Here is a 22,869-nt window from a genome sequence, read left to right as displayed (position 1 = left end):
TTGGAAGACATTTACTCAGCTGGGTCCCTTAGAAAGAGTTAACCTCAATCACTGGACCAGGTGAGGGGGTTGGAAGACATTTACTCAGCTGGGTCCCTTAGAAAGAGTTAACCTCAATCACTGGACCAGGTGAGGGGGTTGGAAGACATTTACTCAGCTGGGTCCCTTAGAAAGAGTTAACCTCAATCACTGGATCAGGTGAGGGGATTGGAAGACATTTACTTAGCTGGGTCCCTTAGAAACAGTTAACCTCAATCACTGGTCCAGTGATTGACGTTAGCTCTTTCTAAGGGACCCAGCTGAGTCAATGTCTTCCAACCCCCTTACCTGAGGTCGGAAACAGATGCAGTTTCCTGAACGTTGTGTTTTCTAATTTCTAGAATACAGAACGATGGACGAAGTCCAAATATTCAGTAATTCTGAATACCATTGCCAGAACCCTTTAGAATCTAGAATTATTGTTTATTATAATTATTTTAATAGATTCATATAAAGGAAAAGGAAGAAGAAGAGATATTTAACAGAATGCTGGTTCCCTCCCAATAGAATAGACGAAGGAGACACATAAGAATATGCCGAAAATCGCATCTTGGAAATTAGTGGAATGTAATTACATTGCCAGAATAAACAGAAAGGAATGTAGCATCGTGTTTTCCTGACTCCATGTATGTGCTGGCTACATACAGACACAACACAGTCTCATTTCACGCCTGTAGAGGCTACCAGAAATGAAGATGTTTTATAGCGGCCGTATGTCCTACAGCTTAGTTACTGCATGAAATTTAAGCTGTACTTTACGGGAGTTATGGTCTCGAGATGGAAACTAAAACATTTTATCAGATCAAAATACGCAACGCAACCCAAGTTACTTTAAATATTTGCATAAAATGGACACATAAAGGGGAGGCGTGTCTATTACTCTGTGCGTTTCACGATCAGAGCTACGAGACGGATTTCGGTTGAATTTAGTACTGATGGATCTACATCTAAATTTGCTGTTTGAGTTGAATTTTAATTCCCGAAGATCTGACATAAATTCTACTTTACACAAAGCTTCAGTTTAACTTCCTTAAACTTTTTTAAAATAACTCATATTTTGAAAGTTTTTATATAACAAAATGTGAGTATCCTTAAATTTTAAAGCGTACATTTTTAGCATTTTCAGATCTGTCTGCCTAAAATATATATTTTATAAAATTACCTTGTTTACTATGGCATAGTGATAAAGAGTGATTTCTAGCGCTGTAATCCTTCACTGCCATTGCACATAATGAAATCTTCTCGGACGAGCAGTCGTGTGAATATGAAGTGAATTTCCAGCGCTTCAGAGTCTGTCTCTGCCTCAACCCCTAGTGATGGAGGTGACTACATTCTCTGACACTTTAGAATTCAATCTATGCGCTCAGCGATGAATGTCCTGGATGACTTGCTTGTATCTGTATGTTTACTTCATATAGGCTTACCTTAGTCTTTGCTTTTGTAAGGAGAAATGTTTGCAGCTGCTAAAATTATCCACTTTCTTATAATGGAACTTTCTTTATAATATCATATATAAATAATACGATTGTACGCCACATAATATTAACTAAATAATCAGTATAATTTTACAGTTAAACAATGCAAACCCCCACCATTGTACACGAGCCTGACCCAAGAGCATTCAACTCCTATCCTCACACACTACCTCTGTAAGATCTTAATATTGTAACGTGGATGGACAGAGCGTTGCTAAGTAACTGACCGTTATTTATTATTATACATGACGAATATTTATTTTAGTCATTTTAGTATGAAGACATCAGGGCATGCAATGCAGTAGTTAGACGTGCATAGAGACGCACCTGAAGATGGCACATTAGTGCTGAAACATGTAGTGTAAAAGAGAAGAGTAAGGTGAAAATGTGTGTGCACTGTAAGACGGTTAGCATAAATCATGGACATGAATCAGTGCAACAAGACGCTAAAATATAACATGAATACATGCAAGACAAAAATAGAAGTACGGCGTTTTCTATGTCGTCGGCGCCGAGACCACTGTTATGCAACGTCGCGTTAAACACTCCTTTACAACAATAGAGGATGTTTTCTGTGTGTGGTCGGTACCTATGCTTTATAACAAGATTCCAGGAATAACAAAGGCAGTGTTTAAATGACAGGGAAAGAGTTCCCGGTGTAATATAGCTAAGGAAAGTTAGTCGTGTGAAGACTTGGCGTGTGCTGTGGTGCAGTGATATCTGGAGTGATCTGAAGTGCTAGTTTCTATGTCGTGATCCGTTGCTAGGAGACGACTTGTGAAAACAGAGAATCCTAGTTCGTGTGCAACGGTGAACTGTAAGTGTGTAAATTAGCGATAGCCATGTAATCTGAGTGTAATTAAGAGATGTAGCCGAAGTGCTAATAAACCCAATTATCCGAACTAGAACCCGTTGTTCTCGTCACGCGTAACATCCGACACGCGACAATATTATTTTTGATCACCTGAGTGGAAGATTTCCAAAAGGTGTACTCACTAAAGTTCTGTATGCACCTAAGGCCTCCATCATCATAGCTATCAGCGTAGTCCATGTTAGCCCCTTACATTTCATTATCTTAACAACACCAAGCGTCTTGTAGAACTTGTGAAGTTGTTAGCTGTGTAATGTCCTAGTTCTCTTCCTTACATCATCCTTCTTGGGTCCAGTGACGTCACTGGACATCATTACACGTACACCGAAGTGACAGGCTACACCACAAGTTTCAGCTCCTTCCTCCAGTCTCCCAATTAGTTCATATCTATTAGACTGAAATATTGCTCACGGAATTTTGTATTTTAAAGCCTCCACTTTCTACACTTTCCAGACTGAAGCATTACAGAGCCTAAGATAATTATTAATTAAATTCGCCCTCAGATATGGAAGTAACAAGAGATGCACTTGGTATAAATACCTAGAGACATAACAGCAGATTAGTGATTTATTTTATCTATGCAAACAGCTTTCTGGAGTCAGGATAGTTCAGTCGGTATAGCGATGGTCTACGGGCTGGAAGACCTGGGCTCGATTCCAGGCAGTACAATAATTTTTTCTTCTCCACAGATTCCAGACCGGCTCTGGAGCACATCCAACCTCCTATCCAATGGGTACCGGGAGTTCTTTCTACGGGGTAAAGCAGCAGGAGCGTGTAGCTGATCACTCACCAGTATCTAGTGCCGAGGTCAAGAAATCCGAACTATACTTCCACTCTCTCAGTGTCTTCAAGGCGTAGTGCTTAATTAATTAAGCACAGGGAAAACTTTACCTTTTTATACACACTTCTTTCTTCGTTCTAATCATTTTAATGCAACCGAACTCCCTAATGACATTTCTGGATTAACTCACGCCTGTCCACTTGAGAGAAAAGAGCCTTATTCTAAAGTGGTAGATAAAAGCAGAGTCTCCCTACGCTATCCCGGCTCCTAACCAACAAGTAAACAGGCTAAAACCAAAAATACTCAGATTTCCCACTTGTTAAGAAGAAAAACGAGAAAGGAACTGTTCTTCAGAATTGAATGGATCAGAAATGCCAGAGTCTCCATCGAACTCCCAAACTAGCTGAAGTAGTCTCTTGTTGAGTGGCCTGCATACAGCACTGTTGCGTGGAGAATGTAGGGGCACAAATCTGATTGGCTGCAGAGCGTAACGAGGGAAGCCCCTCCAGCTACATTTTTGGGGGATGGGTGTATGGAAGAGAGTCATGTGCCAAATAATAAATAATCATAACTTCATAATCATTCCGCATTTCGAGACCAATAACAGACTGCCGCAAAAGAAGCACTCAACTTATTACAGCAGTTTCGTTCCTTCCTCCTGTTCTTCAGCCGTCACTTTTCAGGTTTTTCTTTTCTTTACCGTTATTTATATATCTTTCGTTGTATTTTGAAATTTATCTATTTTTTTTTCTTTCTGATCTCCAACTGTTTAAATGAATCGGCCCAAATCATGAAACGCTTCAAGGATTCTCAGTTCAACAGCCAAGAGTTTTTAGACTCAGTTCGGTTTCGTGATTTTTTATGTTTTAGCAAATATTTGAAGACATAAACGTAAGAGATGAAAAGCAAGGACGAACTGGTCCAAGAAAGGGTGGATTAAAATAAATAAATAAAGGCCGTGAGCAAATAAGAGAAGAAGAGAGAAATAGAGAGAGAAAGGGAGAGAAAGAAAAAAAGAAATTTGATAAAAGTACATGCAAACAAGTGTATAAAGTCTGTTTTCTTTATGAACATAAGAAAGACACTTTTACATAAAGGCCACGAGACAGAGAATGAATTTCGAAGTCGCTAGACCCAGATGGTTCCGTCGCTAGGAATACAAGAGTCACGATTAAAATTATTTGCAAATATGCAGTTAACAAACCATTCATTCATTCATTCATTATGAGAGGGGGTGGGTTTCCCCATGCACTTAGACCAGTTATTGGTCCATTGTGCGTCCCCCTTTAATTTATACTGTCGCCATACCCTACCGGTACTAGTGAGTGCTATCAGCCCCGTTCAGCTAACGAGATCGGCCCTCGGTACCTGATATTTCCCCATCTACCGGAGGCATTGTAAACTACTTGAGTGGTAAACTTTTTACTTAATTTTGCTCAGAGGTCTCCTAGAGACATGAGGATCTTTTACGTGCCGTAAATCTACGACACGGGACACACGGGTTAAAGTCCCTCCCGGAGGACTTGTTCCTTGAATTTTTCCGCCCTTAAAAATTCCACGACCTCCGCCGGATTTGAACCCGCGTACCTTGAGTCATGAGGTGGGAACGTTACCCCTAGACTACGGAGGCCGCTTTAACAAACTCTAAGTCTGTACCCTTACAAATTTTCAGTTGAATCTGTAAGTCGTGTACTTCTATGGTAATGCAGAGAATAACTGATGTACGTGACTCTAATTGCGCTGGCTCTGCCGTAACAACTGAGGAAATAGGGAAGGCAGTAAACCTGACACCAATGTTTGTTGCCAAGCTTCCTAATGTCTTACACTCACTGTCATTTCTTTGTACATCTCACGAAGTTAACTTTTGTTAGAAATCCTCTGCTCTCGAAATTTCTGCAACCTCACATCCTGTATTTTACTGCTGTCATTCCTGCGCAGTGCCGTAAAGAACTGTATAGTTCGCTCATCTGAGAGTATGTGCTGTGCATTTATAGCGCCTTTATGCAAAATTTTATTAGTATAAACCCTTACAGAGTAACATTCTCTATCTTTATAATACTGAAAGAGCATACAGGGACAAATGTTTATCTACTCGACTGGACTCCTTGCGATATGCTCCCGTCTGTGAGTGGGGAACTATGGGATCCCACGGCAACATTTCTTCCCGTCACTGGAATCTCAGACCTGGCTCAGTCTTCAGATTCAATTTTAATTTGAAATCATTACACTTTAAAAACAAAACATTTTACTTTTCGCACTACTTTTTCTGTTTTAAAATGTGTTCCACCAGAACCATACTAATTTTAACCGGTTAATTACCTAACAGAAAATATGGACCTATACATCCACTCCTCCATACGCCTTCATGGTGTAGTGCATAATTAGTTAAGGACAGGGACATCTTTATATTTTTGCAGCATTTATGTAGGATGTAAACCTGTTAGGTAATTCATTCATTAATCACAAAAATGAATGAATCATCTAACAGGTTTACATCCTACATAAATGCTGCAAAAATATAAAGTTGTCCCTGTCCTTAACTAATTATGCACTACACCATGAAGGCGTATTGAGGAGTGGATGTATAGGTCCATATTTTCTTGACCTCGTCATTAGTTGGAGGTGAGTGGTCAGCTTCACGCTCCTGCCGCTTTAACCCGGGGGAAAGCGCCCCCTGTGCCCGTTGGGTAGGAGGCTGGGTGGACCCCAGAGCCGGTCTGGACGACGTGGAGAAGAGAAAATTGTTCACCTTATCGGGACTCGAATTCCGACACCTCGGTCGTCCAGCCCGTAGTCAGTCCCTATACTGGCTACGTTATCCTGCCTCCCCACACATGCTACAAAACGAAAGCAATATTTTCTGAGGCCTTTACTAAGGTCGAGTGAAATTCTACAGCTTATATTAGTCAACGCTGAAACAGCAAGGAAATAATGCCCTTTTAATTTAGCGTCTGTGAATTTTTAGTAATTTTAGTTTGGAGAAGAAGACTGAATCCCTTCTTAACAAAGTTCTCCTTTCCAGCACTTCTGACACAAAGGAGATTCGTCGTAATTAGTTCAAGCATTAAAGGCTGGATGTTTTGTATGTTCAAAGTACAACTTTTGCTACAAGATCCCGAACTCTGTCTACTCAGGGTAGGCAATGATGTTGCATGACGAAAGGGTATCGACGCTGTAACGGAAATTTCTCTGAACGAATGAATCCTAGTTTTCTTCACATGTTTCAGGACAGTAGCATGAACTATAAATTGACAATTATACAAATTAATGATTGCTTTTCTGCATATTTTTCACTAATATTGATTGCAACAATGTTAAATTTGTCAGATATAACCTCAAAGATCCACTGAATTCGTGCGTGTAAGTATTAAATAAAAGATCATTCAAAATGAAATAATGACGTGATATAATTATAGTACACATTTGCTTAGTAGAGCATCAAACCCTCACACTATGATCGACATAAGTATGACAACAATAAGCAAAAATTGTTTAAATGAGCTACTTTGGATTAAAATCTCGAGTATATTAAATTTCCTTATAGGTTTATAATTATTAATACATAATAAAATTTAGAAACTTATACTGTTATATCAGTTACTGCTCACATTGTTGAGAATATATCAGTTATATTTTAATTTGAAGTATAAATAAGAAGTCAGAAATTTTAGGTAAAATAATACGTAATTAACCAACAACAGACGATCCCTGTGATGGCGTGTACAATTATCGTGAAAGGGAAATAAATTTTCAGTAAGTAGATTAACTATTTTTTTATTGCTAGTGGGGTGGGACTAAGTCCCTTGTACTGAGGCCAATTCTGGCCTATTGTGCCAGCCCCAGATGATAGGTGAGGGTGAATGTGGAGCAATTGGTAGAATGAAAATTGGCAAGGAAAACCGAAGTACCCGGAGAAAACCTGCCCCAACGCTACTTTGTCCACCACAAATCCCACTTGACCAGACCCGGGATCAAACCCGGGCCGCCGCGGTGGGAAGCCAGCGACTAACCGCTTGAGCTATTGCGCGGCCCTAAGTAGATTAACTAACTAACTAACTAACTAACTAACTGAAGTAACTTCATAGAGCTGAGCCCTTCTCGAGAAGCCACTAGTTGTGCAGCTACTAAAGAACTTCCCAGCATTTTATGGAAACTTAAGGTTAATTATTGTGTTCACAAGGGTCCTCCATTAGTCCCTGTCCTGAGCCAGATCAATCAAGTCCACACGGCCCCATTCTATTCCTCTATGAGTTTCTTTTTATTATGATTCACCCTCCTACGTTTTAGGTTTCCTAGTGGTCTCTTTCCTTCTGGATTTCCCAACAATATTCTATTCTTCTCCGCCCCCATTCGGGCTATACGCCCTGCCCATCTCATCCTCCTTCACTTGATCATTCTAATTATACTTGGAGAAGAGTACAAGTTATGAAGCTCCTCATTATGCAGTTTTCTCCAACCTCCTGTCACTTCATCTCTCTTCGGTCCAAATATTCTCCTCAGCACCCTGTTCTCAAAGACCCTCGGTCTGTGTTCCTCCCCTGACGTCAGAGACCAAGTTTCACATCTATACAGAACAAAGGCAAAATTATAGTTCTGTATATTCTAATTTTTACGTTTCTAGACAGCAGGCGATGGAGGAACATAGACAAAGGGTGTTTTAGAACAGGGTGTTGGGAGAATATTTGGACCGAAGAAAGATGAAGTGACAGGAGGTTGGAGAAAACTGCATAATGAGAAGCTTCTCCAAGTATAATTAGAATGATCAAGTCAAGGAGGATGTGGTGGGCAGGTCATGTAGCACGAACGGGGGAGACGAGGAATGCTTATAGGATATTGGTGGGAAAGCCAAAAGGAAAGAGACCACAGGGAAGATCAAGGCGTAGGTGGATGTACAATATTAGAATGGATCTTAGAGAGATAGGATTGGATGGTATGGATTGGATAGATCTGGCTCAGGATAGGGACCAGTGGAGAGCTCTTGTGAACACGGTAATGAACCTTCGGGTTCCATAAAATTCTGGGAAATTCTTGAGTAGCTGCAGAATTGGCGGCTCCTCCAGAAGGGCTCAGCTCCATGAGTATGTAAGTAAGACAGCAGACAAGAAGACAGAAAGTTTTGGAAGGAAAGATAGCAAGCATTACCCGAATTCAACGTCCTCTTAATTTGTCCTGAATAAAATTTAGTTTGTTACTGTGGTCCACAAATATCTGACCTGTGCCACATTTTCGAAACATCTGTTACCTGTTTTTATGTCTTGATCTTGCCCTGCGTTCTGGTGACGGGACAGCAACATGTACTTAGTTTGTTCTGCAGTTTATTGCTAGTGGGGTGGGACTAAGTCCCTTGTACTGCGGCCACTTCTGGCCTATTGTACCAACCCAAGATGATAGGTGAGGGTGATTGTGGAGCAATTGGTGGAATGAAGATTGGCAGGGGAAACCGAAGTACTCTGAGAAAACCTGCCCCAGAGCTACTTTGTCCACCACAAATCCCACTTGACCAGACCCGGGATAGAACTCGGGCCGCCGCGGTGGGAAGCCAGCGACTAACCGCTTGAGCTATGGCGCGGCCCTCCTGCAGTTACTTATAGACTTACTGGTATCAATGAAATCTTCCGTGTTTTTCTTTGTGGTATCTATATTATCTCCCAGTATATCATACCGCTCCACACAATCAGCTTATCTTGTCACCTTGAAACTGCAGTGACCTCGATAAGCTGCGGTGAATATTGTTATCAGATCCACTCGCTGATACGCGGAAAGTTATCCACAGAGACTTCTCTGAACATAAGCAGAGAGTATGTTGGCTGTAGGAACTGGGTTACGAGGAAAGTCAGAATGGGGCGTCAGTAATGTGATACAAGGGTTCATATGTTTCTGTGTGGGTCACAGAAATTGTATCTATTTCGACTTAAGACGCTGGAACCAACGTTCTGGACACGTATCGTCATCTACTGTTGTGCAGAGAGAACAGACATAAGCAGAAAACTTACAGAAATGCTGACATTACGTGCTAGATAACTTGGTGTTGACCTATGAAAATTAATACGCGAGGAAATTGTTCTAGGTAAGAGCTTTATCGCCAGTAGGACACCCTGACAGATATAGTTATTAAACAAGTTAAAAAGCCATCCCTGTAACAGGCCGTGAAGGCCCATAGGGTTGTGAGTCGTTGAGGCTTCCACATTTTCTCTAGACAATCAGCTCACAGATAGCCATGAGTTTGTCAGCCTTACGCGCCGGCCGCCCTTTAACCGCAGGGAGATTCCTGATACTCATTTCTATTAGAGGCTGAGTCAACCCCAGGGCCATAATGTAGCCTTCCGACTTGTAGCATAGTGCCTCAATCAACTACGCTACCGCGTGCCCCGATTAAACACGTTTGCCGAAAAATTTATATTTACTTAATTTTATTTCTATTTAATAATTTCTTGTTTCACCAAATTGGCACGCGATAGCGTAGTTAGTTGACGCACTACACTACAAGCCGGACGGTAGCGCCTTCGATTCCCGATGAGGTCATTGGATTTTTCAGTTGACCTAATCCTTCCAGCAGCACTATGGCTCTGGGGTCGACTCAGCCTCTAACAGAATTGAGTACGAGGAACCTTCCTGGGGCATAAAGGGCGGCCGACAAGTAAGTCTGACAACCTTACTGCCATCTGTGAGCCGATTGTCTAGAAAATGGGGGGAGCCTCGACGTCTCACAACCCTATGGGCCTCCACGGTCTGTTACAGGGATAGCTAGTTTTATATTATCTTACCAACGCAACATGAGGTATCCATTCAAATTCATAGACATACATAGTTGTATCGTATGTTGCAGCGATGAGATGTATAGCTTATGGATCGGTTTCCGAAAGCCAAATATCCAGGCATGTGTAGGCATTTTTCATCAATTCTCGGGTAATTTAACTACGGAATTTGAGAAGAAGAGATTAAAAGGCTCCGTACGAGATAGGAATTACTTTATAACTGATAGGTACACAAGGATCTGGAAGTGGCAGTCGTCAATTACGTAAAAGACTCGGGAAAATCCAAGAGAAGTCTCTTAAGATGTCCTGAAATTCTGGCTGAAATTCGGTCAGAGTATCTATTACTACCGTTAAAAAAACCTGAGTTGTGGGAAAGGAAACCCAAAATGAAACCAACTTATCAATTGAAATTGAAGAAAGAGGAACATTTAAAGAAAAATATAAGATATATATAAAGAAGAAACGAAAGGATGTATAACCGACTTTTACCATTACCACTCTTGGCCCAACGTTGCTGACGCCATTTTACTCTTTATAACTGTCGTGCCCTCGAATGTGGCCAATCTCTACTTCCTTCGATTTTGTCTGTCCACTTACTTACTAGCGTGTAAGTACAAACCTAAAGAGTGAAGAGTAAGAAGAAGACCCAGATATGACAGAAAGAGAAGTTCTTTGGCTGAAGTTGCTAATCTGTGACGACACGAAAAAGAAGAAACAAACAAAAGCGAATTGTGTTTTGTTTAACTGTGTCACAGATCAAAGACGATTTATAAAAAGAATGAGATGGGGAAATGAATACAAATTGTGAGTAGTTAAGGATGTTTAATGATACGATCATATTTCATTTGAAATATGGAAGAAAATGGAACCCTTGCAGGAACACACTTAGCAATATAAATGTCAACTGCTGAATTACTCGAAGACAGTTGCTTATTCATTTGATATGGCTTAACTGATTCGATTTTCATCGTGTTCCTTCTACTTCCTCGAACGGTCGATCTATTTTAACGTTTCCAGCAGCAACAGTCATCAGATTTCAATACCATAACTCTCTGGCCACCCCGCCATAAATCAGGAGGGTAGGTTAAATGTGTACTCATATGGTTTCAATTTATCACGCTCATATCACAGAGCGTGGGGTTCAGGGATTAGTTCAGTGCAAAAAGGAGGCAGGAAAAAGAAGCAACTGGCACTTGTTGAGTTCAAGGTTTTTCTCAACAACTTGTCAGGTGACGTTCATAATTATGTTCAATAAGCCCGCCGCAAAAATCTGTAATGCTATAATTTTCATCCATAGCTTTTGTTATTTAATGACGCTCTTTTAGCTACATAAATTGTGTGACATACAATGGAATGGTCACGGTAGCCGAGCGGTCTAAGGCATGTACTGTCTTCGCTCGCTTGGAAACCGGGATCGTCGGTTCGAATCCCACTCAGGTCATGGATGTTTAGTTTGTGTGTGTGCGTTTTTCTGTGTTTATGTACAGGTAGGGGCCTTGCGACGAGCTGACCACCCGCCCAAGAAGTCCTACTGAATGTGTAAGATCAAGAAAAACCTAAGTGAACGGAGAAGTTCATGGAGGTAGGCCTAAGCCCACTGGGGCTATAGAGACAAGGGGAAAAAGAAAGAATGGAATAGGGGTACTAATTATGAACAAATTATTTTACTTAAAACCTTCACAATCAAGCAGTGAATTTATCTGTTGTTCGAGATAAGAAAATTGGCATATTCCACCAGCACTCAAGCTAATTATATCCGGAGTTTTCAATAAAAGAAATTATACGATGCCTTGAATATATACTAACATACGTGTATAAAGGTTATTTACACAGATAGTAGGACGATAGCGGTGACCTTCACACAAACAGGGATCAGGAAGCATTACTGGAGTGGGCAAGACTTGCCAGTCGGTTATTTACTCTGCTTAAAGAGGAGCGTCGTTCCTGAAGGCTCTCGACTTGTTTACCGCGCAGCAGCAATACCCGCTCTCTCATTGCGCGGCCTCTAGTGCACACATTTCCCTGACCTCTTACTGTCAATACGTGCAGGGGGCTTGAGTCTTTTAAATGGACATTGATTCACGTATTTACCTTAACATCGGAGCACACATAAGTGAAATGAGTAATGCATGCAGTATGATCAGAAACCTGAAAGGAAGAGATCCCTTTGAAAGATGCAGGTGTAGATGGAAGATAATATTAAAATAACTATTAAAAAATATGATGGGACTTTGTAGACTATATTCATTTGACTCAGTTTAAGAAAATGTGGCTGGCTGTTGTGAAGGCGGCAACGATTTTTGGCTTATATAAACGGTGGTATATATTGAAGCATGTATAGCATGTTTAACCGTTGCTATGCAACGACCGCGATATGGGCGGATATACCAGGGCAGTTTCTGGGCAACGGCTCGGTGAACACATTCCCGTTCCTGGACATCATACCTTTAATAATATAACAGTTGGACTACAACAATGAAAGAGTTGTGTTTTCTACGTGGTCCGTGCCGAGAGATTATAAGCGAGATGAGGTTTGGAGCTTAGTCAGTGGTTATTCACTTCTGTGTAGGAGTTTGTGAACAAAGGACTTGAGCTGGAGGCAAAGGAATAGACATTGTTGGAGATGTTAGTAGGAAACACTTAGTAACTGACTGAGAACACAGTACTGTGTGCTGTAGTGAACTCTAAAGTGTGGAAACAGCGATACTGTTATAGTCATTTGTGGTTACGACCTGTAAGTGATCAATAAATACATTTCCCCATCGAAACCCTGTCTATAGTCACGCATACTACGTGATAATATTTAATTACCTGAGCGACTGTTGGCTTTTCAAAAAGAGACTCTATTGTACACAGTTAGTTATCAAAATACGGAACATTTGGACTCTTGGCTTTGAGCTGTTGCTCAAACCTATTTCAGAACCAACACTTAACTCAGAAACACAGATTATTTTAGGATTTTAGTAGGAATTCTTGAGCAAGGACTGGTCCAGCTTAAGACCCCTACGTATGCAGATAAAGTAAAACGTAACCCATGCCTCGAACAAATTTTAACCTACGACCCCAATGTTTATAGAGGGCCAAGACCAAAAAAGAATACACCACGCGGACACTGTAACCGCCATTTTGAACATTAAATATAGTACTTAAATATTAGACGAATTGTCTCGCAGATCGCTCTGGTCTAACTGAGTGACGATTCTAGGGCAATCAGAATACGGAGGACGGCACCAGAAACGACAGACTTAGTTTACGAGAATTATTTCTTCTCTTTCATTTCTTAGGGTAACTAAAAATACCAACTTATTCAGTTTTTGACACTTCTTCCTTTTTCCTTATTTCTTCTGGTAACTAAAAGTACAAACTAACTTTCATTATTTTAGATAATCTTTTTTTGGTAAATTCTGTGGATTCAATTTTTGTTTTTTGGAGACTCTGGGGACATCACCCCATAGCTCTCCATCCCCTTAAATTCGACCCTTACGACATGCTTCACTGTTCACAAGGTTTCTCTGAAGACGCTGGATCTGGAGCAACATAAACTGAGTTCATATTCTCACGTTACATTTATTTTATATTTTATAAATAATGAAAGCCAAATGGAAAGAAACCATTGGTAAGATCAAGGCGTAGGTAGGTGGACAATATTAAAAAGAGTCTTAGAGAGATAGGATGGTATGGTATGGATTGGATTGATCTGACTCAAGATAGGGACTAGTACATGGCTCTTGTGAGCACGGTAATGAACTTTCGGGTTCCATAAAATGCTGGTAAGTTCTTGAGTAGCAGCAGAATTGGCACCTTCTCTAGAAGGCCTCAGCTCCATGAGTGAGTGAGTGAGTGAAATAATGAAATATTACAATCCATGCCAATAAGAGAGCGTCTCTGTCGAGAGGGTGGCGCTCTTGCACTGTGCTAAAGGTCCCGGCTTCAAGTATTAGCCAGGAGACCCTCTATCCTGAGTTTTCCCTTCCTCTATGACGGGGAAATATCTGAAAATATTCCTCGGTCTCTTTTTTCGCCATCGATACCAATTTACTGCTGACTATTAACTTATTATCATGCAAGGTAAATTTGTCCATGTGCTTAAATGGTTAAGCATATTTCCACGAAAGCGCATGGGGAAATGAAGGTATAGCTCCACACTTAAACCTTGGTTTCAAGCTCCGTCCGCTTTAGCTGAGGAAATAGAGCCCCACCCAACACCCATTTTGTGGGCTCTGGAGCCGTTGTGAATGTGTAAAGAAGAGAAATATCTCTATATTCTGAGCTACCAACAAAATAGTTAAATAAATATATATACAGAAGGACTTAATATTATCCTCCTATCTACTCATATGTGTCTCAGGTGACCTCTGTTTTTTTTATTTTGTATTTCCCTTTAAAAAGCTGCATGTAGCAGCAGTACCAAGAATATCCTCTAACACAGCCCCCCAAACCACCCTGGATTACAAATTACCTGTGATTATGAGAATCCTTTCATCTGGATGCTGTATGTTTCTAGAAGGGCCACGTGTTAGAAAAAATCCAACATGTCGGGGCGTGGAAGTTAATTCAACGGTTCGGGGTAATGATGATCCGGTTGCGATAAAGAGATCTGCTTGTGGATGAAAATATGTGTCATAACACATAATGTTTACCGCGTGTCTGTTTCTACCGACTGAAGAATATAATTGTGGTGTACATGAGCACAGGATATGAACTTCACTACTTTAGAATGTAGACAGAAATTCTCAGGTTTAAAATTCACTATTGAATTTTCAGAAGTAGGCTAAATACGAACATTAAATATTTAAAGACAAAATTTCTTCTAGACAATACTGTAACATGTGCGGTCATTGCTAGGCTATGGGTTGCTAAATATATTCTCGCTGCAACGAATGCGCAGGCAACAATGGAAGGACTGCCGTTACTAATCCAAGGTAACGTAAACACACCTCTATAACAGCAGAGGAATTGTTAGAACACGGTGATCTCGAAGTGTTTTCTGTGTGTGGTCCGTGCCGAGGGTTTATAGGGGACAACAAAGGTTGTTTTAAGTCAGTCGTAGAACGAGAATCAGAATGAAGATAGGCCTCAGCGGTCAAGAGTGATTGTTAGCTGTCATAATTAACTGTAATTGTAAAGAAATATCAATAAATCCAATCATCAAATCCAGAACCCAATATTATTCGTCACCACAACCTCATATACGTGACAATATACATAAATTAAGTTCATATTTCACTGGAAACAAACATCTCCACTGCAAGGATCAACCAGTTAATGTTGTTTAGGGAAAACATCCTTGTTTATTGTGAGAAACGTATGAAACATAGAGCTATATTCTGTAGGCGGAACACAGAGTTTAATGTGTTAAAGCAGGTGGGCTTTAAGGGATTCTTTTCCTCTCCTCTTGCTGAAACTTTGGAGCATAAGGCTGATTTCTCAGTTTCATGATCGTTTTTACAGACGGTAGGACTCCTTGAACAGGTGATCAGCTTATCGAAAGGCCTCTACCTAAACACAGGACAACACGAACACAGAATAAACGCATACTCACACCAAACTTCCATGCCTTGTGCGGGATTCTAACCCATGATCCTGACTTCGGGGTTAATCTTTCCTATTTCGAGCCATGAAATAAGAAGATAAGATACGAATTCCCCATTCTGCGTACATTTGAAGCAATTAGTAGCCTACAAACAGACATAAAGTTCGTTTGTTGTTGAGATCTAAATGTGAGTTGGTAGTCTTTCGTATACTGAGATAAAATTATACCACAAATGTTGGCATTACCGGCGAAATACAAAGAGGATGCACAGTTGGTACACACGAAGGTGCTTCGGAACTCCATTTGAGCAGCTCTCGTAGGGTAGGTCACTTAAAGGAGACTAATTATACATGTCACGCAGTTTTTGTAATCCTATTACAGGTAGAAGACAACATTTCAGAAGTATTTAATGTAGTTCTCCGTGTAAACATAGAGCGAATCCTGCAGCAGAGGAAGAGTCTAGAACAGGGGTCTCCAAACTTTTCGAAACGCGGACCACATTAGGTAATTCAGCACTTTCAATGGGCCGGATAAAATGAGAAATTAATAACACTACGTATATGAGTTTTATTGAAAGCACAGAATTTCATAAACTAAATACAAAGTACGTGAGAATAAATTATCGTATATTAATGACAACAGACCGTAAAAACAAATGCTCATATTTTCATCACAAATTATAATAAAACAATTGACGTGAATGATTGAACTCTTTTTGCATTCTTAAAATATGATTAAATTGAGGTTCAAATTTTGAAACGCTCATCACAAGTAGCAATTTTAAATGTTCANTGCACCACTGAAAGATGTCTTCTGCACAAGACGGCTAGTAACGAACTGCTCGCGCTACCTACATTGCCAAGAAGTGACACTGCCGATCGAGACCGAACAAGTACGAAGAAATACCGCGCAGTATATGGTCCAGAATTAGTAAAATTGTGAATAATATTAATATTAACATAATATGGAATATCAATATATTTTAAACACAATCTTAATTAATGAATTTGAAATCTATGAACAAGTATTTTTTTATCAGTACTCATTGGAAAATTAGTTCAATTGGCGCATTTCTGCACAATTTTTAACGGGCCGGATAAAATCACATCGTGGGCAGTAGTTTGGAAGCCCTTGGTCTAGAAGAAAATTGCAGACGACGAATGTGATTTTGATACAACGTTGTAACAACTTGGCTACTAGTACGTAAGCAGTTCATTGTGAAACTTTCATGAAAGAGCGTACAATTGGAAGAGCCTATGTCATTGCCCGTACGCAAAATATTCAATGATTTTCAACAGTATTTCGTATCGGAAGGTCTACTCTTAGTATGGACTGGTAGATTCAATTTAAATGAGGTCTGAGGTTCTCACAGCGTTCATTATGAAGGTTTATATTTTTTGAGCTATAACGCAATGTAGTCCAGCAAAATTCAAATGATGTTTCGGAGGAAAGTGTCATCTGCATCTTCAAGATTGAAAAATAAGCCAAACAAGAAAGTGTTATTAAGTAGGCAGTAAACAAGCAAGCAGAATTTTTCACAGGCGTGAGCAATATTATATCGCAGAAGGCAGGATTGTTGAATATAATTTTACATCGTATTTGTGCAATATAATGCCGCCTCTGTGGTTTAGTGGTCAGAGTTCCTGACTTCAGATCCCGAGGTCCGGGTTCGATTCCAGGAGCTATCAGATTTTCTGAGAAGTAGTGGCTCTGGAACGGGGTCCACTCATCTTCGTGAGGTTAATTGAGGAGCTATTTCAAGGAAATAGCGGCTCCTGTCTAGAAAACAGAGATTAATGGCTTTGGGGATTCGTTGCACCGACCACGTGACACCCTCTATCCGCATAAGTTGGCATTAACTTCGCCGAGAAGCTGCGGTCGTTCGGTCGGTATAGTTCGCTTGCGGACTAAAATCACGGAGTTTGCTTTTTTTTGTTTGTATTAGTGCAATACAAACTTGAGCCCTAATTGAACTTCATTCTATAAATATCGGTGCAAAGACAGTGCACATGTTTCCTCATAAACGACTGACCCTGACTACACGCGTAATGTTATTCTGGGAAGGAAATCAACTTTTGCTCGGTGGACTGACATTGGTTGGTCAATACTGAACAAAATTGGAAATCGAAGAATGCCGCCTTCTGGGACGTGGTGCTGTGCAGAGCTTGTGTGAACCGACGTTTCGGAGGAACGTAACGCCTTTATCTTCAGGGTAGAACAATCCGCGGTTGAGGAACTAGCGTGAGCAGGTGGCTACAGACTGCTGGTTCCTCGCAGATCATATCTTTTGTTCATAATTTCCTTGTTGAAATCCTTCTCATCCTGACACAAGACCTTGGTTCGACTGATCAAGCTATGAACGCCTCCTCTTTTCACTTGATATGCGTTGCTGGACTTGGAGCTCAGATAACTATCAGTATGAGTAGGTTTCCGGTGCAATTTCGTGGCCAGTGTAGGGCCCCTCTTCATGACCAAGACGTGCAAGAACAGAAGAGTAAAATTAGCTTCAACTTCCACTGCGAATCTGATGGTAGCTCTAAAGCTGCTGAGGTGGTGGAGAAATTGCTGCAGTCTTGCTGGCCCATGCGGCAGAACCAGGGAAGCGTCGTCAGCGTGTCTGAGCCACTGTTCCACTGTTGAGTGTAAGCGCGATCCCGGTCACGTGACGTCCACTGAACCACTGCCTAGCAACTAACGTGTTTACACAGCCGTTCCCACGCAACCGCCGTCTCTGCCAGTTTCACAATTCCGGCTCGCAGCAGAAAACATTGGTCGAAGTACAAGGACAAAGAAATTCCATGGTTAAGTGTTATCTTTGGCATAGTTAGCCTTAAAATTGATTAGTTAAAAACTGTGTGGAACAGTGTCATTTTTTAGAAGAAATAGTTGAGAAACTCTTCGCCTTTTATGAGGCAGTCTATACACAGTCGCATATTAAAGAAACACTCTATACTCCATTCTCTGCTCTCTTGTCTTTAAACTGAAGAAGAAGGGCAACGAGCAGCGTTTATGTCTTGATCACTTTCTTGGCAGTAACGTGAGTTTCATTTTCTAGGTTTGGATGAAAAGCGAACAGCAAACTGCATTGCCGACTTGGATATAACCGTCATCATTAATGGAAGTGCATGACAGCTGGGGCTTTCTGAGGTTACATCACCAATAGATTTGCAAGGTAAATACATTGTCTTCTTGAGTAGTTACAAGTGGGAGATTTATACATATATTTCGGAGATATTTGTTTAAAATTTTGTCTAGGTACCTGCCTATCTTGAGAATTTCGGAGGTTATCCTCAGTATCTACGAGTACAGAAAAATTATACAATATGGTTTTCAAACAGGCCACACCTACTTTCTAAAGATCCGTATCAAATTACCGATAGTAACCGAACTCCATCTCATCCAAAACTACGTAAATTCCTCTTTGAAACATAACTGTTAAATGTAAGATATTGCAAATAATTTTTATTGTTTCTCCCCATATTGAAACCCCCACCTTACTTCTGCATTATACTTTGTACTGAACCTCAAACCATAAATTTTACGTCTTCCCTTTTTATCTTCCCGATCTCTCTGTTTTTCCTTTCTTTCCTTCCTTTTTCATTTTTCTCTTCTGCAACTGATTCGTCGTGCGTACGTGATAGAACCTGCAAGCAAGTACATTTATTCAAAACTCTCTGAAATCATCAAACGGAAGGGAATAGAAGCAAGTTAAAAGTTTCATGCTTTCCTCATGTTCTCAGTGACAGCTCCTACAGGTTCAAGACCGAGGAATCTTCCTACGGGAGGTGCTTTTACAGAAGCAGGGATTGGGAATGTTCACTTGCCAAGTATTTGTACCAATATCTCGCCATGGGGGTGGAGGGAACTCTGACTACGTACACGTAAAACTTCCTGAATGATCAGTCAATTTTCTTAGAAGAATCCCGAAAGGCGCTCGTTTGAAGTAAAATTAAACTGATCACCGGAAAACTTGTATTAATACAAAGAGTTGATTAATCTCTCCTGTCAGAAGTAAACTCACAATTGAATATCCTGTCACGTTAAACAGTGAAAATTTGTAAAGTGACTGGTCCTCGGCCTATTAGATACCTACACGTAGGGAAAGTCACTACGATTCAGATCTCCAATCAATATCCGTGGGAGAACGTCACACTAACCTGTATTATTTTCGGACACTACCTGTACTCGTTATCCATCCGTTTTTACACGTCTTAATTATGGTGTCAGTAATCTGACAATTTGAGGACCCGGCATAGCTCAGTCGGTACAGCAATAGGCTACGGGCTAGACGGCCCGGGTTAGATTCCAGCCAGTAGCAGGATATTTTCCTCTGCTCCACAACGTCCATACCGTCATACAGTCAATACCATGGTCCTGCTGGTGACCATCCAGCTCCCTGTCTAAGGCGTACCGTCCATACAGTCCATACCATGGTCCTGCTGGTGATCATCCAGCTTCCTGTCCAAAGTGTACTGTCCATACAGTCCATACCATGGTCCTGCTGGTGACCATCCAGCTCCCTGTCTAAAGCGTACCGTCCATACGGTCCATACCATGGTCCTGTTGGTGATCATTCAGCTTCCTGTCCAAAGTGTACCGTCCATACAGTCCATACCATGGTCCTGCTGGTGATCATCCAGCTTCCTGTCTAAAGCGTACCGTCCATACAGTCCATACCATGGTCCTGCTGGTGATCAACCAGCTTCCTGTCCAAAGTGTACCGGCGGCTCTTACCCGGAGTAAAGCAGCATGGGCACGATGCTGAACATATTTTTGTCTAGTGTCGAAGTGAAGAATGGTGGCGCTATATCACCACTCCCCTACATGTCTTCATGGCATAGTGCTTAATTAATTAAGCATGGGGCAACCTACTTCACTTTAATCTTATAATTCAGAAGTTTGTTGTCTTATGATATGTGATAGCAATTAGTAACCCGAAGGAACGTGCGTCAGTGCAGGAGAGTAAACCAAGAAAACACCAACTGGCGTCCCTACGAGTATGAAAGGAACAGTGAACTGTTGTGTGTAGGTGAGAACTATAATTGCTTTATTAGATCATAGTTCCGATTTTTTTTCTTCCTTGGCACTACAGCCCCAGTGGGCCTAGGCCTACCTCCATGAACTTCTCCGTTCACTTCGGTTTTTCTAGATCTTACACAGACGGTAGGACTCCTTGGGCGGGTGATCAGCTCGTCGCAAGGCCTCTACCCGTACACAAACACAGAAAAACGCACACACACAAACTAAACATCCATGCCCTGAGTGGGATTCGAACCCACGATCCCGGTTTCCAAGCGAGCGAAGACAGTACATGCCTTAGACCGCTCAGCTACCGTGACCGGCTATAGTTCCGACGTAATTTTATAAATTTCCTGAGCCGTCTTCTAACTTCAAAGAAGCTATAACATCATTAAGATATGAGGGGATATCAATTTCCTACCAAATCTGAAGCAACGTGGAAGATCTCTTCTACACTAGAACATCTCTCAACTGCGAAAATATTGTTCCCAAATTATTAATAAAATTTAAAGTTAAATGGAGCCATATATTGCAGGACAGGAAGCAGCCGAAAGACGAGCATAATTATATGCCTTGATTATCCAGTAATTTCTTATATTTTGATGAAGTTTATATTTGTCATTCAGTCTGTTCTTAGTATATTTATATACTTGTGCATATATAGCTCTGTATATTGTATTTAAGTATCCTGTTGCACTCTACACTTCTATATGTATAATATAATAGCTCTGTATCTTATAACGACTCAGTATTAACGGTACAAGGAAATTTCTCTTATTTCATGTCAAAGTATCATCCACTAAGCGTATGTAGTATAAACAGGGCCGAATTTACAGTTGTGGGGCACCCCGGGGCAATGAAAACCAGGAGGCCCCCATCAGTGACATCAAATTCGGATTAGGACAGTTCCTTTATGTTCCTTTATACCCATTTCATATAATAACTAAAAAATAGGAACCAACTTTTCGTGATTTTATAGAAGCAAATTTATCGATAATATCCGTGGATTCTATTTCTGTTTTGTTGAGGGCCCGGGGCGCCCGCCTCAGCTGCCCCCTTTAAATCCGACCCTGGTGAGAGCATTCGTGCATGGTCTGCGTGAAGCCATTTCTAATGAATTCATCTGAAACTCTGAGAAAACTCACGAAAACTTATACACGTACTAAGGCAGTCTTGATAAGGATTGCATCTGGGCACCTAACGAGTACATCAATTGAGTTATGGCTCTGCTGATCCGTTCGGTACAACGAAGCCAATAAGGAGATACTTCATCATTAATATCTGAGAACTAAGTTTCGTACTTGCAATTTGCACTTTCCTTTTCAGTAACATCGCCATGCCATGTACGGTAATTAAAGAGGACCTGATAAATTGTGCGCAATTCTATGCCGAATAGGCTGACTTCTATATCAGGAATGGATCAGATTTCACCACGATTAAGCCTTCTCGTGCAATCAGTAAAATTCAGCGTTTCGGAATCTATCACGTTCATTAAAGACTTACGGTGTTTTCGTTGCTGATATACTCACATGCGTAGGTTTTGTAGAGACAAACGCAATCCGATCTTCTTTCACTATTTTTTTATTGCTAGTGTGGTGGGACTAAGTCCCTTGTACTGCGGCCATTTCTGGCCTATTGTACCAGCCCCAGATGATAGGTGAGGGTGATTGTGGAGCAATTGGTGGAATGAAGATTGGCAGGGGAAACCGAAGTACTCAGAGAAAATCTACCCCAGGGCCAGTTTGTTCACCACAAATCCCACTTGATCAGACCCGGGATCGAACCCGGGCCGTCGCGGTGACTAAGCGCTTGAGCTATGGGGCGGCCTACCTTTTCTTTCACTAATCAACGGGAGAAATGTGGACGTCAAGCTGTTACCACTGCAGAGCTGATCTAACTAATTCCGTTTAAAATTTATTTTCAGTTGTTTACCGTCCGCAATGCAACAATATCAAGATATAAAATTCAGTCATTTTTAATCTGGATATTTTTGTGTGGTAGATGGTTAAAAAACAGGCGTGACCAAAGTGGTCTGAACGGCTGTTGTACTGCGATGTGGAAAGAAAATGGAAAAACTACCACATTATCACTTTTCCTGGATAGTCTCTTTCCAAAAACAGAGACACCATGTATGCGAACCAGAAGACGTAAGAAGATGCTGGATGACCTTGGGGACAAGAGGATATTCTCATGATTTATTTAAACCGTCTTGCAGTGCATACACTCATCTATCTCCTTCTCTCACTCGCACTACATGTTTCGGCATAAAAATGCCATCTTCAGGTGCTTACTCAATCCACGCCAAACTAGTTCATTGCATGCCTTGTCCTCACATTAAAATAACTAAAATATATATCTATCATATACATTGACCAATGTCAAACGTTAAAAATATT

The 22,869-nt window shown here is 40.9% G+C and overlaps 1 protein-coding gene across 2 annotated transcripts in view; it reads left to right on the top strand.

Annotated features, from left to right (window-relative positions):
* The window catches only part of LOC111871786 (cyclic nucleotide-gated cation channel subunit A), a 215,594-nt gene that overhangs the window by 15,574 nt on the left and 177,151 nt on the right, over positions 1 to 22,869 (top strand). For both annotated transcript variants that reach the window (XM_033754412.1, XM_023865111.2), the window contains exon 3: positions 18,510 to 18,626. The gene's annotated coding sequence lies outside the window, so the exon portion shown is untranslated. The remainder of the gene's footprint in view (positions 1 to 18,509; positions 18,627 to 22,869) is intronic.

This window comes from Cryptotermes secundus, unplaced genomic scaffold (genome assembly GCF_002891405.2).
Source record: "Cryptotermes secundus unplaced genomic scaffold, Csec_1.0 scaffold846, whole genome shotgun sequence".
Lineage (NCBI taxonomy): Eukaryota > Metazoa > Arthropoda > Insecta > Blattodea > Kalotermitidae > Cryptotermes > Cryptotermes secundus.
This window is presented reverse-complemented; position numbering and strand designations above follow the sequence as displayed.